Below are 12747 nucleotides of genomic sequence, written 5' to 3' on the forward strand. Positions count from 1 at the left end.
TGCATGTGCAACGCATAATGCCTCCTTTTATAAGGAGTAAATCTGTAACATCACCTGGGCTATTTGACAACTGCAAAGTGAATGTGAGAAGGAGAGAAACAGTGAGAGAGAGAGGGATAAAACCAGTAAAATAAACATAAAGAATGAAGGAAATAGCCAGGCGCCATGGTTCACGCCTGTAATCCCAGCACTTTGGGAGGCCAAGGCAGGTGGATCACCTGAGGTCAGGAGTTCAAAACCAGCCTGGCCCAACATGGTGAAATCCACTCTCTACTAAACATATAAAAATTAGCCTGGCATGGTGGCATGCACTTGCAATCCCAGCTACTCGGGAGGCTGAGGTGGGAAAATTGCTTGAACGTGGGGCTGGAGGTTGCAGTGAGTAGAGATCACGCCACTGCACTGCAGCTTGGGCGACAGAGCAAGACTCCGTCTCAAAAAAAAGGGGGGGGGAGGAAATAGTACGTGAAAAAGCAGAATTAAAGCAACTGAGTATATATTTAAAAATGCAAATCTCACTTTTTCAGAAAAATATTAAAATATTAAATCTAACAAATATCTAGGTAGACTGACGGAGAAAAATACAGAAAATGCACAAAAAACCAATTACCTGGAATGCGAAGGATACAAAACGTCAGCAGTTGTAGATTTTAATTAAGCAATGACTTTGAGTTCAACCATGATGGGGTATATTGAAAAGAATCTCTCAGAAAAAAAGAAAAAGAAAACTGTTATAAAGCTATGTACAAAATGTTAAGCACTGTTGAAGTCTTCCAATTCTACCAGTTATGGAGTTATTGGTCTTGGACTAACTCTTCCGAAAAGAAAAAAAAAAAAAAAAAAAACCATAAACCTGGATAAAATAGCCTACCGTGAGCACTGGCAAATGCAACTAAGCAGATAGGACATGGGTGCTATATTCTCTTTGTCAGAACACGAAGCATTCATACACTCTTCTCACCCTCACTCTCACCTTTTAATCTTAGATCTACTATTAAATGTATTTAACATTACTATGAACCCTTTGGTCAAAATTTCTTTACTCACATTTTGCTTGATGCACTTGGATAGACTTCAAGAAAGTGTGAGCAGTGAATTCCTCAAACTCTTGCATATTTAAAATTACATTTTTGAACCTTGATGCTTGAAGTGTAGCTTGGGTAACGGGTGGGCTTTAAGCCAATTTTGGCATGCAAGGGGTTGAGTTTATTAGGCATCAGCACCTCTGAAAATCGTGGGGATGCAGGCTTAATTTCAACATTATTCTAAATACTTGAAAGATATTATAGAATTCTTTAATAAACTCCTGTGTCTACAAATGGTTCAGATTAACTCAATATCCATGATTAAACATCTATAAAATCAAGGCACTGTTATTACTGGAGACTTGCTGGCTATTCTATGAGAGGAGGTATTGTTATTGTAAACTCATCCTCTCATAAAATTGTATCATATTACTCATAACCAGCCCTTCATATTCTATTCCTATTCTGGTATTTTAAAATAAGATATATTTGAAACACTTGAATTCAAAGAAGGAATCTGAATAGTTTTTAAAATGTCAATGAAATGCCATTTCTTCATGCTTGAACAACTAAAAATTGACTAAAGTGCTTCTCTTCAAACTTTCTGGAACATTTTTTATCTAAATTCTAAGAACAATCACAATAGGTTTTAACCACAAAGGTGAGAACATTCTAAATGTTAGGGTGGAAAAATTTTTTAAATAATTTTATAGAAATTTTTTTCATCACAGTGACAGTGTGCCAAATTTTTTTAAGTCAAATATTACTGTAGACATTTAAGTCAAGGTTCTAAGAAGCTGTTCTAAAGTCCAAAATTTAGTTTCATATACGATATTATACATATTTGCATATAAAATTAATATATGTGAGCCATGTTTCAAATAGCTGAGAGATTATTATATCAAAGATTCTTGATTATATAGAATGCCAGTTACTTATAGGCACATATGCTTTAAATAATTACAAAGGCAGTTGTGGTTGATTCTACTCTTGCTACTGGCATTTATATGGACATAATATTATCGTCTGAAGAATATTTAGGCAAATTTATCCCTCATATGATCAGAAGAACAATGAAAGCTAGTTTATATCTGAAAGGAAAAAATCTTTATATGGTTCTGAAAGCCTAAATCATTAACAACTTGGATAATAATTAGCATAAAAATACACAAACATGCCCTCTTCCTAGCAGTAAGTACACAGTGACAACAGAATCAAAGCATGTGGCTATGTGCATGTTAATATTTCAAGATGCAGAGCACTCTATTCCTCTTCTCTGCCATTTCTAGATGGCACAATTCCTCATGAATCTAAGTGCAGTCATAGGGTGGATTAGGGTGACCTGCCATTTGTATGCAACTGATCTCTATTTTGGAAGTAATTAGAGTAAAAATATATATGTAAAAGATAATTTCAAATTTCAGTGCAAACTAGCATGGTTTCAGCCCTTTTCTTTGTAACATTTTTTTCTAAGGTTGGAAAAGTAAGGTAGGCTTTAGTACGATTTTTAATCATAAGTTTTCAAAGTGAGACGCAAAATGGTGGTGCCAACACGTTTCAAGTCTGCTCCATTTTGAATACAGTTATTGGAGAAAAGATCTTCTCATCATTTTTCTCTTACAGGAAGGAAATAACATGTACAGTTGACCCTTAAGCAACACGGAGGTTGGGGTGCTGGCCTCCCTGCACAGTAGAAAATCCACTATAACTTTGACTCCTCCAAAACTTAACTACTAATAGCCTACCATAAATCTTACAAATAACACAAGCAGTCAATTAACACATATTTAATATATGTCTTATATACTGTATTCTTAACAAACATGCCAGAGAAAAGAAAAAGAAAAGCATAAGGAAAATATATTCACTAGCTATTAAATGGAAGTAGATGATCAAACAGGTCTTCATCCTCATCCTTTTCATGGGCAGGGTGTGGAGGAGGACGTAGAATTGTTGGTTTTGCTAAGTGGACCTGCACAGTTCAAACCCCTGTGGTGCAAAGGCCAACTGTATAGCCATTGAATAGCAATTTATTTTTAGAAATTAACCTCATTAAAATACTCTTAGAAGGATGCTACGAAAAAAAAATGAATAAGTATTTTTGATTCACCTACTTCATCATTTCATTTCATCATTTCATCATTTCATTTCATCATTTCATTCTTTCATTTCATCATTTCATCTCAACATTTCATCTCATTTCATCATTTCACTTCATCTTATCATTTCATCATTTCATCTCATGATTTCAATTCATCTCATCATTTCATCTCATCATTTCATCTTTTCATCTCGTCATTTCATCATTTTATCAATTCATTTCATTTCATTCATCAAGTCACTTCATCATTTCATCATTTCATATCATTTCAACATTTCACTTCATCATTTCATTTTACTCATTTCATTTCATTTCCTCATTTCATTTCATTCTTTCATCATTTCATCATTTCATCTCATCATTTCATCCTTTCATTTCATTATTTCATTTCATCATTTCATCTCATTTCACTTCATCTCATCATTTCATCATTTCATCTCATTTCATTTCATCTCATCATTTAATCTCGTGATTTCATTTCATCTCAATTAATTTCATCTTTTCTTCTCATTTCATTATTTCATCTTTTCATCTCGTCATTCATTTCATCATTTCATTTCATCAATTCATTTCATTATTTCATCATTTCATTTCATCATTTCACTTCATTTCATCATTTCATCCATCATTTCATATCATTTCTTCATCATTTCATTTCAACATTTCATCATTTCATCATTTCACTTCATTTCATTTCCTCATTTCATTTCATGTCCTCATTTCATTTCACCATTTCATCATTTCATTTCATCATTCCATTTCATCATTTCATTTCATCTCATGATTTCATCTCATCATTTCATTTCATTTAATCATTTTATCATTTCATTTCATCATTTCATTTCATTTCAGTGATACATGTATTTAAGTGCTAATGTGATGCCCAGGAGACACCCTATTTCCCTTTGTAAAACACCTTCTTCAACAAAAGGCAACCTCTCATGGCTGGCTAAGTCTACAGGGATACCAGCCTTCTTCAACCACTCAAACAGCACTTCAGTTTCATAAAAACCTAAAACATAAACACAACACTTGGTTGTAAGTGAGCCAACAGTTTCTTGTCTCTTTCTCTGCTCAAGGCTTAAGGCCGTGTCTCCCCAACTACGTTCAGTGGAAGAAAAGATCCCCTGGACAAATAAGTTTGAGAACTGTTGTTGCAGGACTTCTCAGAACCTTTAAAACACAAATCCTCATCCGCAGGAATCTTCAGGATGGAGATGGCTGATGCAGCACAACTTTCTTTCACAGGAGGATCTTGCAGAATACAGTATGAGATACAGAAAGGCTGCATTGAGTCTTTTTAAGGGCCCGGGCCTTGGTGGGGGTGGGGTAGGAGCTCTCCAGACAGCATCTAATGAGTAGGAACATTCAGGTTGCTTTTTTTTTTCCTTATTGGCAAACCTGTGTGTGCACCATGAATGAAGCTGGTCTCACTTATCCATATCAAAACTAAACCCAAATTAATTGGCTAAATTGGGACTCAAGACCTCCAGGAGCCACGTGGAAGAAAGCCCCACCACACTTTAAAGTAGCTTACCTCAGCATATTTGAGGAAAGCAAAACGCTTATGACCAGTATGCTGCTAATACAAGTCTACAGATAATGCGGTATGAAAAATTATTCTCCCCAATCATAGCTGGCACAGTCCACATTTTGCATTACACTTTCCCCCCTTTTTTTAAATTTTAAACACAGGTCTTTTTCTCTCCTTTTTTTTAAATTTTAATTATACAAGACGGAGTCTCAGTATGTTGCCCAGGCTGGTCTTGAACTCCTGAGCTCAAGCGATACATCCGTCTCCGCCTCTCAAAGTGCTGGGATTACAGGCCTGAGACACTGTGCCCGGCCTTAAACACAAATCTTAATTCATTCTTACAATTATCCTGAGGTTAGAAAAATGGAAGCAGAAGAAAAATGGCAAGCAGGTAGGCTGACTTCGGCTTCATTATTTGGAAGGACAGTCTGCTCGGTTAAAACACACTACTGATCACAAAGGCCAAGACAACAGAAAAATACAGACTTATATAAATAGATTTTATACGTGACAGCAGTTTTAATGGAGACTTTTTCAATGCAAATGACAAACAGCTGTGCTTGGGAATAAATGACAACGAATTTTTTTATCTCAACAGCTGTCCTGAGAGCACGTCTCTACATCTCTACCTGCATTCTGGAATCAGGGAGAAAGCCAAAACAGACGACAAGACACTAGATCAGCCGTGTCCAACCCTTTGACTACAAGGACTTTTCCACCTATCTCTGGTGGTGGGTATCATGAAAATTAAGCAGAAACCTTTTTTTTTTTTAAGATCATCAGCTATCATTAGCATTAGTGTATTTTATGTGTGGCCCAGGAGCATTCTTCTTCCAATGTGGCCCTGAGAAGCCAAAACACTGGACACCTGTGCACTAGATCAAAAGGCTACTCCTTCTGGAAGCAATTGTAAAGAATTTCTGACATTATCTTGACATGAAAACCAATGGATACTGACACAGAATGCAAAATCTTCAAGAATTTTTCTTGTTGGTCTTGCTCTGTGGTCCAGGCTGGAGTACACTGGTGAGATCACAGCTCAGTGCAGGCTCAAGTGCTCCTCCCGCCTCAGCCACAGTAGTAGCTGGGACTACAGATGCGCACAACCACCCCTAGCTAATATTTTATTTTTTGTAGAGACGGGGTCTCACTATATTGTCCAGGTTGGTCTCAAACTCCTTGACTCCAGGGATCCAGGACAGGACAACAGGTGTGAGCCACCACACCTGGCCATGTGCATGAACTTTTAAGACAAACACAGGGCCTCACAAAAGTTAAGGTTTTCCCACCTAATTTCCAGGGGATCTTTTGGTGCAAGGATGAGAAGCCCTTAAAAGTACACAACTCCAAAGATTCAAGACTGTTCAATTGGGCTGAGCCAGCCCACTGGGCAGACTGACCTTCAAGAAAGGCCCACCCATGACATACACCACATGGCTCTCCAAGAATCTCTCCAGTCCTCAGGGTCCCTAAGGTACTGGACAGAGCTAGGAAAGCAAACCCATTTGCTTCTTCCTGCAGGAAACCCCTTGAGGTCAAGACCCCACAATCAGACGAGGATGGAGTGGCTCACCCTCAGTCAACAGGCCAGACTCAAGGTGGTATAATGTCTTAACCAAGGGTGTGGGCCTCCAGGTCTGGCTCCCAACTCAGTGCTCCTTTGTTAATTCTCCTTAACAGGGGTTACTGGCAAGTCAGTTCTCCCTCAGGCCTCCAGTTTCCTCACCTACAAGATGAGAGGGCTAGACCAGATGGAAATTCTGGGGGTAAGGTGATGTCCGCGCACAGCCCACCCCGCCTACGGGCCCCTCGAGCCTCCATCCAAGTTCCCACCACGCACCCACCCCACAAATCCTGCCCAAGGTGAGGGCTGGACCCGGGTTCTCCGGCTGCCGCATCAGCGAGTGCAGGAGGGAGGGGAAGCCTCCAAGGGGACGACAGGGGTTCAAGGATGCAACTCGGCCAGGAGTGAACTGGGGCCTGGAGGGAGGTGCGGGACCAGACCTCGAGCCCATCCCAGGTCCCCGACCCCCTTACCTCCACGGTATCTCCTGCTGGGTGAGGTCGTTGGACACAGCGCACTTGGTGCGTAGCCCGCTCAGGCTGCCGATGGAGATGCGGATGAGCTTCTGGAGCTGCCCGCACTGCTGCAGCACCCAGCTGGCCGCGGCCCCTGCGCCTCCCTCCGCGGCAGGCGCATCACCCCCGCCACCGCCCTCCTTCTTCTCTCCCATCGCTGCCGCGCGCAGCACCACTATATGCAGGCCGCAGCAGCCGAGGCAGGGAGCCCGGGGCGCAGGCAAAAGCCGCGGAGGCCCTGGCAAAAAGCCGCGACGGAGGGGGCAAAAAGCCAGGAAAAAAGCCACGTCTGCGGGGGCAAAAAGCCGCAAAAAGCCACGGCGGAGGGCATAAAAAGCCGCGGCGGCAAAAAGCCTCGGCGGCTGGGGCAAAAAACCGCGGCGGCAAAAAGCCTCGGCGGCCGGAGCAAAAAGCCGTGGAAGCCGAGGCAAAAACCCGCGGTGGCGGGGGCAAAAAGCCGCAAAAAGCCACGGCGGCGGGGGTAAAAAGTCGCGGGGGCAAAAAACTTCAGCGGCTGGTGCAAAAAGCCGCAAAAAGTAGCAGGGGCAAAAAACTGCGGCGGGGGTGGGGGACAAAAAGCCACAGCGCAAAAAGCCGCGGCAGCGGGGGGCAAAAAGCTGCGGGGGCAAAAAGCCTTGGCGGGGGCAAAAAACCGCGGCGGCGGGGGGGAAAACCCGGGATGGCGGGGGCAAAAAGCCCTGGCAGCAAAAAGCTGCGGCGGCGGGGGTGGGGGCAAAAAGCCGTGGCAGCTGGGGCAAATAGTGGAAATGAGATAGAAGGCCCGCACAGCTTGGCATTGCTGGAGGGTGATGTGGAAGGAAAAGTGCCGTCCAAGACAAAAAAAGATGGAAGTAGCCTTGACTCAGTGCAGCTAAGAACCCAGATGTTATCTTGAGGGTATTAACTAATAAGCAGTTTAAATCAGAATGGCACATTCTGATTTGTTTTTTGTATGTTCACGTTTGGCAGGCATAGATACTATTTGAAGAGAGGAAAGTCAGTAGATAAAGGTGACAAACTTAAATATGTGCCAAGTCTAGAAACAAGAGACTAAGGGGATAACGACCTTTCAAAATCAAATGCAAGATTTGAAAACTGATTGGCTGGGGGATGAGGAAAAGGCAGGTCTTGAAGGTCAATCCTGTTTTGCTTTAATTTGTTAGGGGGTGGTTTTATCACATATTGTAGAATATGTCATTTCGGTTTTGAACATCTTGAGTTAAATTGTCCTAACATATCTTATGAATTTGACTTTCTTCCCTGGGAAGCTAATATTTCAAAAACTTAAAGAGTATAGATTTCCAACTTGTATCCAATTTATGAAATTATCTCTAGGCTGCTGGTTTCAGGAGGAGGCTCATGAATATTCTATTTGCAGAGAATATTTCAGGAGTTAACAACACCTTCAATATTTGTGGACAACCAGTTAACTAAGCCACCTCTTAGTGTATTTAGATGGGAAATCTTAGCTGAAGATATTCAATAATGAACCAACAGTGACTAAAAAATTCAATATTTAAGTATATTTCATGGTAATTAATTTGAATTTAAGTAGCCCTATATGCCTAGTATTTACTACACTGGACAATGCAAATAAGAGGAAAAAATTAATAACCATCTCTAATACCACATGCCAAAATCCTCATAAATTTATTCTAGCTAAAGAAGTTCATCAGAAGCAGCAATTGAAAGCACCAACTAAACCAGCTGTGGTTAATTCATTGTCGTTCTCTCAGAACCATCTCTTCTCTGAACAAAACAAGTAGAAGAGTTAATTGTGAATGCAATTAACATTCATTCATTTTCCTTGCCGTCAAATACTCAAAACACAGCAGCAGTGTTCTGGAATCATATGTGAGGGAAAAACACTCAGAACCCAGCAGCAGGGTTCTGGAATCCTATGTGAGGGACAAACAGAACCCAGCAGCAGTTGAGACGGACAAACACTCAGAACCCAGTAGCAGTGTTCTGGAATCCTATGTGAGGGACAAACTGTGAGAACCCAGCAGCAGGGTTCTGGAATCCTTTGAGAGGTGCAAACACTCAGAACCCAGTAGCAGTGTTCCAGAATACTTTGTGACAGATAAACATTCACATCGTCATAGCAGTGTTCTGGTATCCTATGTGAGGGACAAACACTAAGAACCCAGCATCAGTGTTCTAGAATCCTATGTGAGGAACAAACACTCAGAACCCAGGAACAGCATTATGGAACCCTATGTGAGAAACACACACTCAAAAACCAGAAGCAGTGCTCTGGAATCCTTTGCAAGGGACAAACAGAACTCTGCAGCAGTGTTGTGGAATCCTATGTGAGGGACAATCACTCAGAACCCAGCAGCAGTGTTCTGGAATCCTTTGTGAGGGACAAACTTTCAGAATCTCATAGCAGTGTTCTGGAATCCTATGTGAGGGACAAATACTAAGAACCCGTCAGCAGTGTTTTAGAATCCTTTGAGAGGGACAAACATTCCGACCCTCGTAGCAGTGTTCTGAAATCCTACGTGAGAGACACTCAGAATCCAGCAGCAGTGTTCTGGAATCCTCTGTGTGGCACAAACACTCACACCCAGTAGTAGCGTTCTGGAATCCTATGTGAGGGACAAACACTCAGAACCCAACAGGAGTCTTCTGGTATCCTACATGAGGGACGGACCCTCCGAACCCGGACACTGTGTTCTGGAATCCTATCTGAGAGACAAATATTCAGAAACTCGTAGAAGTGTTCGGTAATCCTCTATGAGGGACAAACACTCAGAACCCAGCAGCAGTGCTCTGGAATCCTTTGTGCGGGATAAACATTCAGAACCCAGCAACAGTGTTCTGGAATCCTTTGTGAGGGACAAACACTCAGAACCCAGTAGCAGTGTTTTAGAGTCCTTTGTGAGGGCAAACATTAAGAACTTTGAAGAAGTGTTCTGGAATCGTATGTGAGGGACAAACCCTCTGAATCCAGCAGTAGTGTTTTGGAATCCCAAGTGAGGGACAAACTATCAGAATCCAGCAACAGTGTTCTGGAATCCTTTGTGATGGACAAAGATTCAGATGGCTGTAGCAGTGTTCTGGTATCATATGTGAAGGAGAAACACTCAGAACTCAGCAGCAGTGTTCTGGAATCCTATCAGAGGGACAAACATTCAGACACTCGTAGAAGTGTTCTGGAATCCTATCAGAGGGACAAACATTCAGACACTCGTAGAAGTGTTCTGGAATCCTTTGTGAGGGACACTCAGAAACCAGCAGCAGTGCTCTGGATCCTTTGTGAGGGACAAATATTCAGAACCTTGTAGAAGTGCTCTGGAATCCCATGTGAGGGTCAAACACTCAGAACCCAGCAGCAGTGCTCTGAAATCCTATGTGAGAGACAAACACTCAGAACCCAGCAGCAGTGTTCCAGACTCGTTTGAGAGGGACAAACATTAAGACCCTCTTAGTAGTGTTCTGGAATCGTATGTGAGGGAAAAACACTCAGAACCCAGCAGCAGTGTTCTGGAAGCCTCTGTGAGGGAGAAACACTCAGAAGCCAGCAGCAGTCTTCTGCAATCCCAAGTGAGGGAAAAACATTCAGAACCCAGTAGCAGTGTTCTGGAATCCTACATGAGGGACAAACACTGAGAACACAGCAGCAGTGTTCTAGAATACTTAGTGAGGGACAGACACTCAGAACCCAGAAGGAGTGTTCTAGAATCCTTTGTGAGGGACAAACATTAAGAACCTCATTGCAGTATTCTGAAATAGTATGTGAGGAACAAACACTCTGAACCACGCATCAGTGTTTTGGAATCCCATGTGAGGGACAAACACTCAGAACCAACAGTAGTGTTCTGGAATCCTATGTGAGGGAAAAACACTCAGAACCGAGCAGCAGGGTTCTGGGATCCCATGTGAGGGAACACCACTCAGAACCCAGAAGCAGTGTTCTGGAATCCTTTGTGATGGACAAACATTCAGACCCTCGTAGCAGTGTTCTGGAATCCTATGTGAGTGACAAACCCTCAGAACCCAACAGCAATGTTCTACAATCCTCTTTGAGGGACATTCAGAACCCAGCAGCAGTGTTCTGGAATCCTATGTGAGGGACTAACACTCAGAACCCAGCAGCAGTGTTCTAGAATGCTTTGTGAGGGACAATCAAACTAGCAGCAGTGTTCTGGAATCCTTTGTGAGGGACAAACATTAAGAAACTCGTAGCAGTGTTCTGGAATTGCATGTGAGGGACAAACACTCTGAATGCAGCAGCAGTGTTTTGGAATCCCACGTGAGGGACAAACACTAAGAACCCAGCAGCAGTGTTCTGGAATCCATTGTGAGGGACAAACATTCCGAAACTTGTAGCAGTGTTCTGGAATCCTATGTGAGGGACACTCAGATCACAGTAGCATTGTTCTGGAATCCTTTGAAAGGGACAAACATTCAGAACCTCGTAGCAGTGTTCTGGAATTCTATGTAAGGAACAAACACTCAGAAACCAGCAGCACTGTTCTGGAATCCTTTGAAATGGGGAAACATTCAGACCCTTGTAGCAGTGTTCTGGAATTTTTTGTGAGGGACAAACATTAAGAACCTCGTAGCAGTGTTCTGGAATCGTAAGTGAGGGACAAACACTGTGAACCCAGCAGCCTTGTTTTCGAATACCTTGTGAGGGACAAACACTCAGAACACAGCAGCAGGGTTCAGAAATCCTCAGTGAGGGACACTCAGAATCCAGCAGCAGTGTTCTAGAATCCTTTGTGACAGACAAACATTCAGACTCTTGTAGCAGTGTTCTGGTATCCTATGTGAAGGACTAACAGTCAGAACCCAGCATCAGTGTTCTAGAACCCTATGTGAGGGACAAACACTCAGAACCCAGCAACAGGGTTCCGGAATCCTATGTGAAGGACAAACTCTCAAAATCCAGCAGCAGTGTTCTGGAATCCTTTGTGAGTGACAAACACTCAGAACCCAGCCACTTTGTTCTGGAATCCTATCTGAGGGACAAATATTCAGACACTCGTAGAACTGTTCTGGAATTCTATGTCAGGGACAAACACTAAGAAACCAGCAGCAGTGCTCTAGAATCCTTTGTGAGGGTAAAAAAACAAAACCCAGCAGCAGTGTTCTGGAATCCCATGTGAGGGACAATCACAACCTAGCAGCCATGTTCTGTATCCTTTTTGAGGGACAAAGGTTCAGAACCTCGTAGCAGTGTTCTGGAATTGTATGTGAGGGACAAACACTCAGAACCCAGCAGCAGTGTTCTGTAATCCTTTGAGAGGGACAAACTTTCAGATTCTCGTAGCAGTGTTCTTGAATCCTATGTGAGGGAAAGTCACTCAGAACCCTGCAGCAGTGTTCTGGAATCCTTTGTAATGGTGAAAAATTCAGACCCCGTAGCAGTGTTCTGAAATCCTAAGTGAGGGACAAACACTCAGAATCCAGCAGCAGTGTTCTGGAATCCTCTGTGAGGGACAAACACACACACAGCAATAGTGTTCTGGAATCCTATGTGGGGGACAAACACTCAGAACACAACAACAGTGTTCTGGAATCCTATGTGAGGGAGAAACACTCAGAACCCAACAGCAGTGTTCTGGAATCCTACGTGAGGGTCAAACACTCAGAACCCAACCACTGTGTTCTGTAATCCTATCTGAGGGACAAACATTCAGACACTTGCAGAAGTCTTCTGGAATCCTACGTGAGGGACAAACACTCAGAACTTAGCCACTGTGTTCTGGAACCCTATCTGAGGGACAAATATTCAGACACTCGTATAAGTGTTCTGTAATCCATTGTGAGGAGCACTCAGAACCCAGCAGCAATGTTCTGGAATCCTTTGTGAGGGACAAACATTCAGAAACTTGTAGCAGTGTTGTGGAATCCAATGTGAGGGACAAACACTCAGAACCCAGCAGCAGTGTTCTGGAATCCTTTGTGAGGGACAAACACTAAGATCCCAGTAGCAGTGTTCTGGAATCCTATGTGAGGGACAAACACTCAGAACCCAGCAGCAGTGTTCTGGAATC

Source organism: Hylobates moloch, unplaced genomic scaffold (genome assembly GCF_009828535.3).
Source record: "Hylobates moloch isolate HMO894 unplaced genomic scaffold, HMol_V3 SCAFFOLD_1, whole genome shotgun sequence".
Classification (NCBI taxonomy): Eukaryota; Metazoa; Chordata; class Mammalia; order Primates; family Hylobatidae; genus Hylobates; species Hylobates moloch.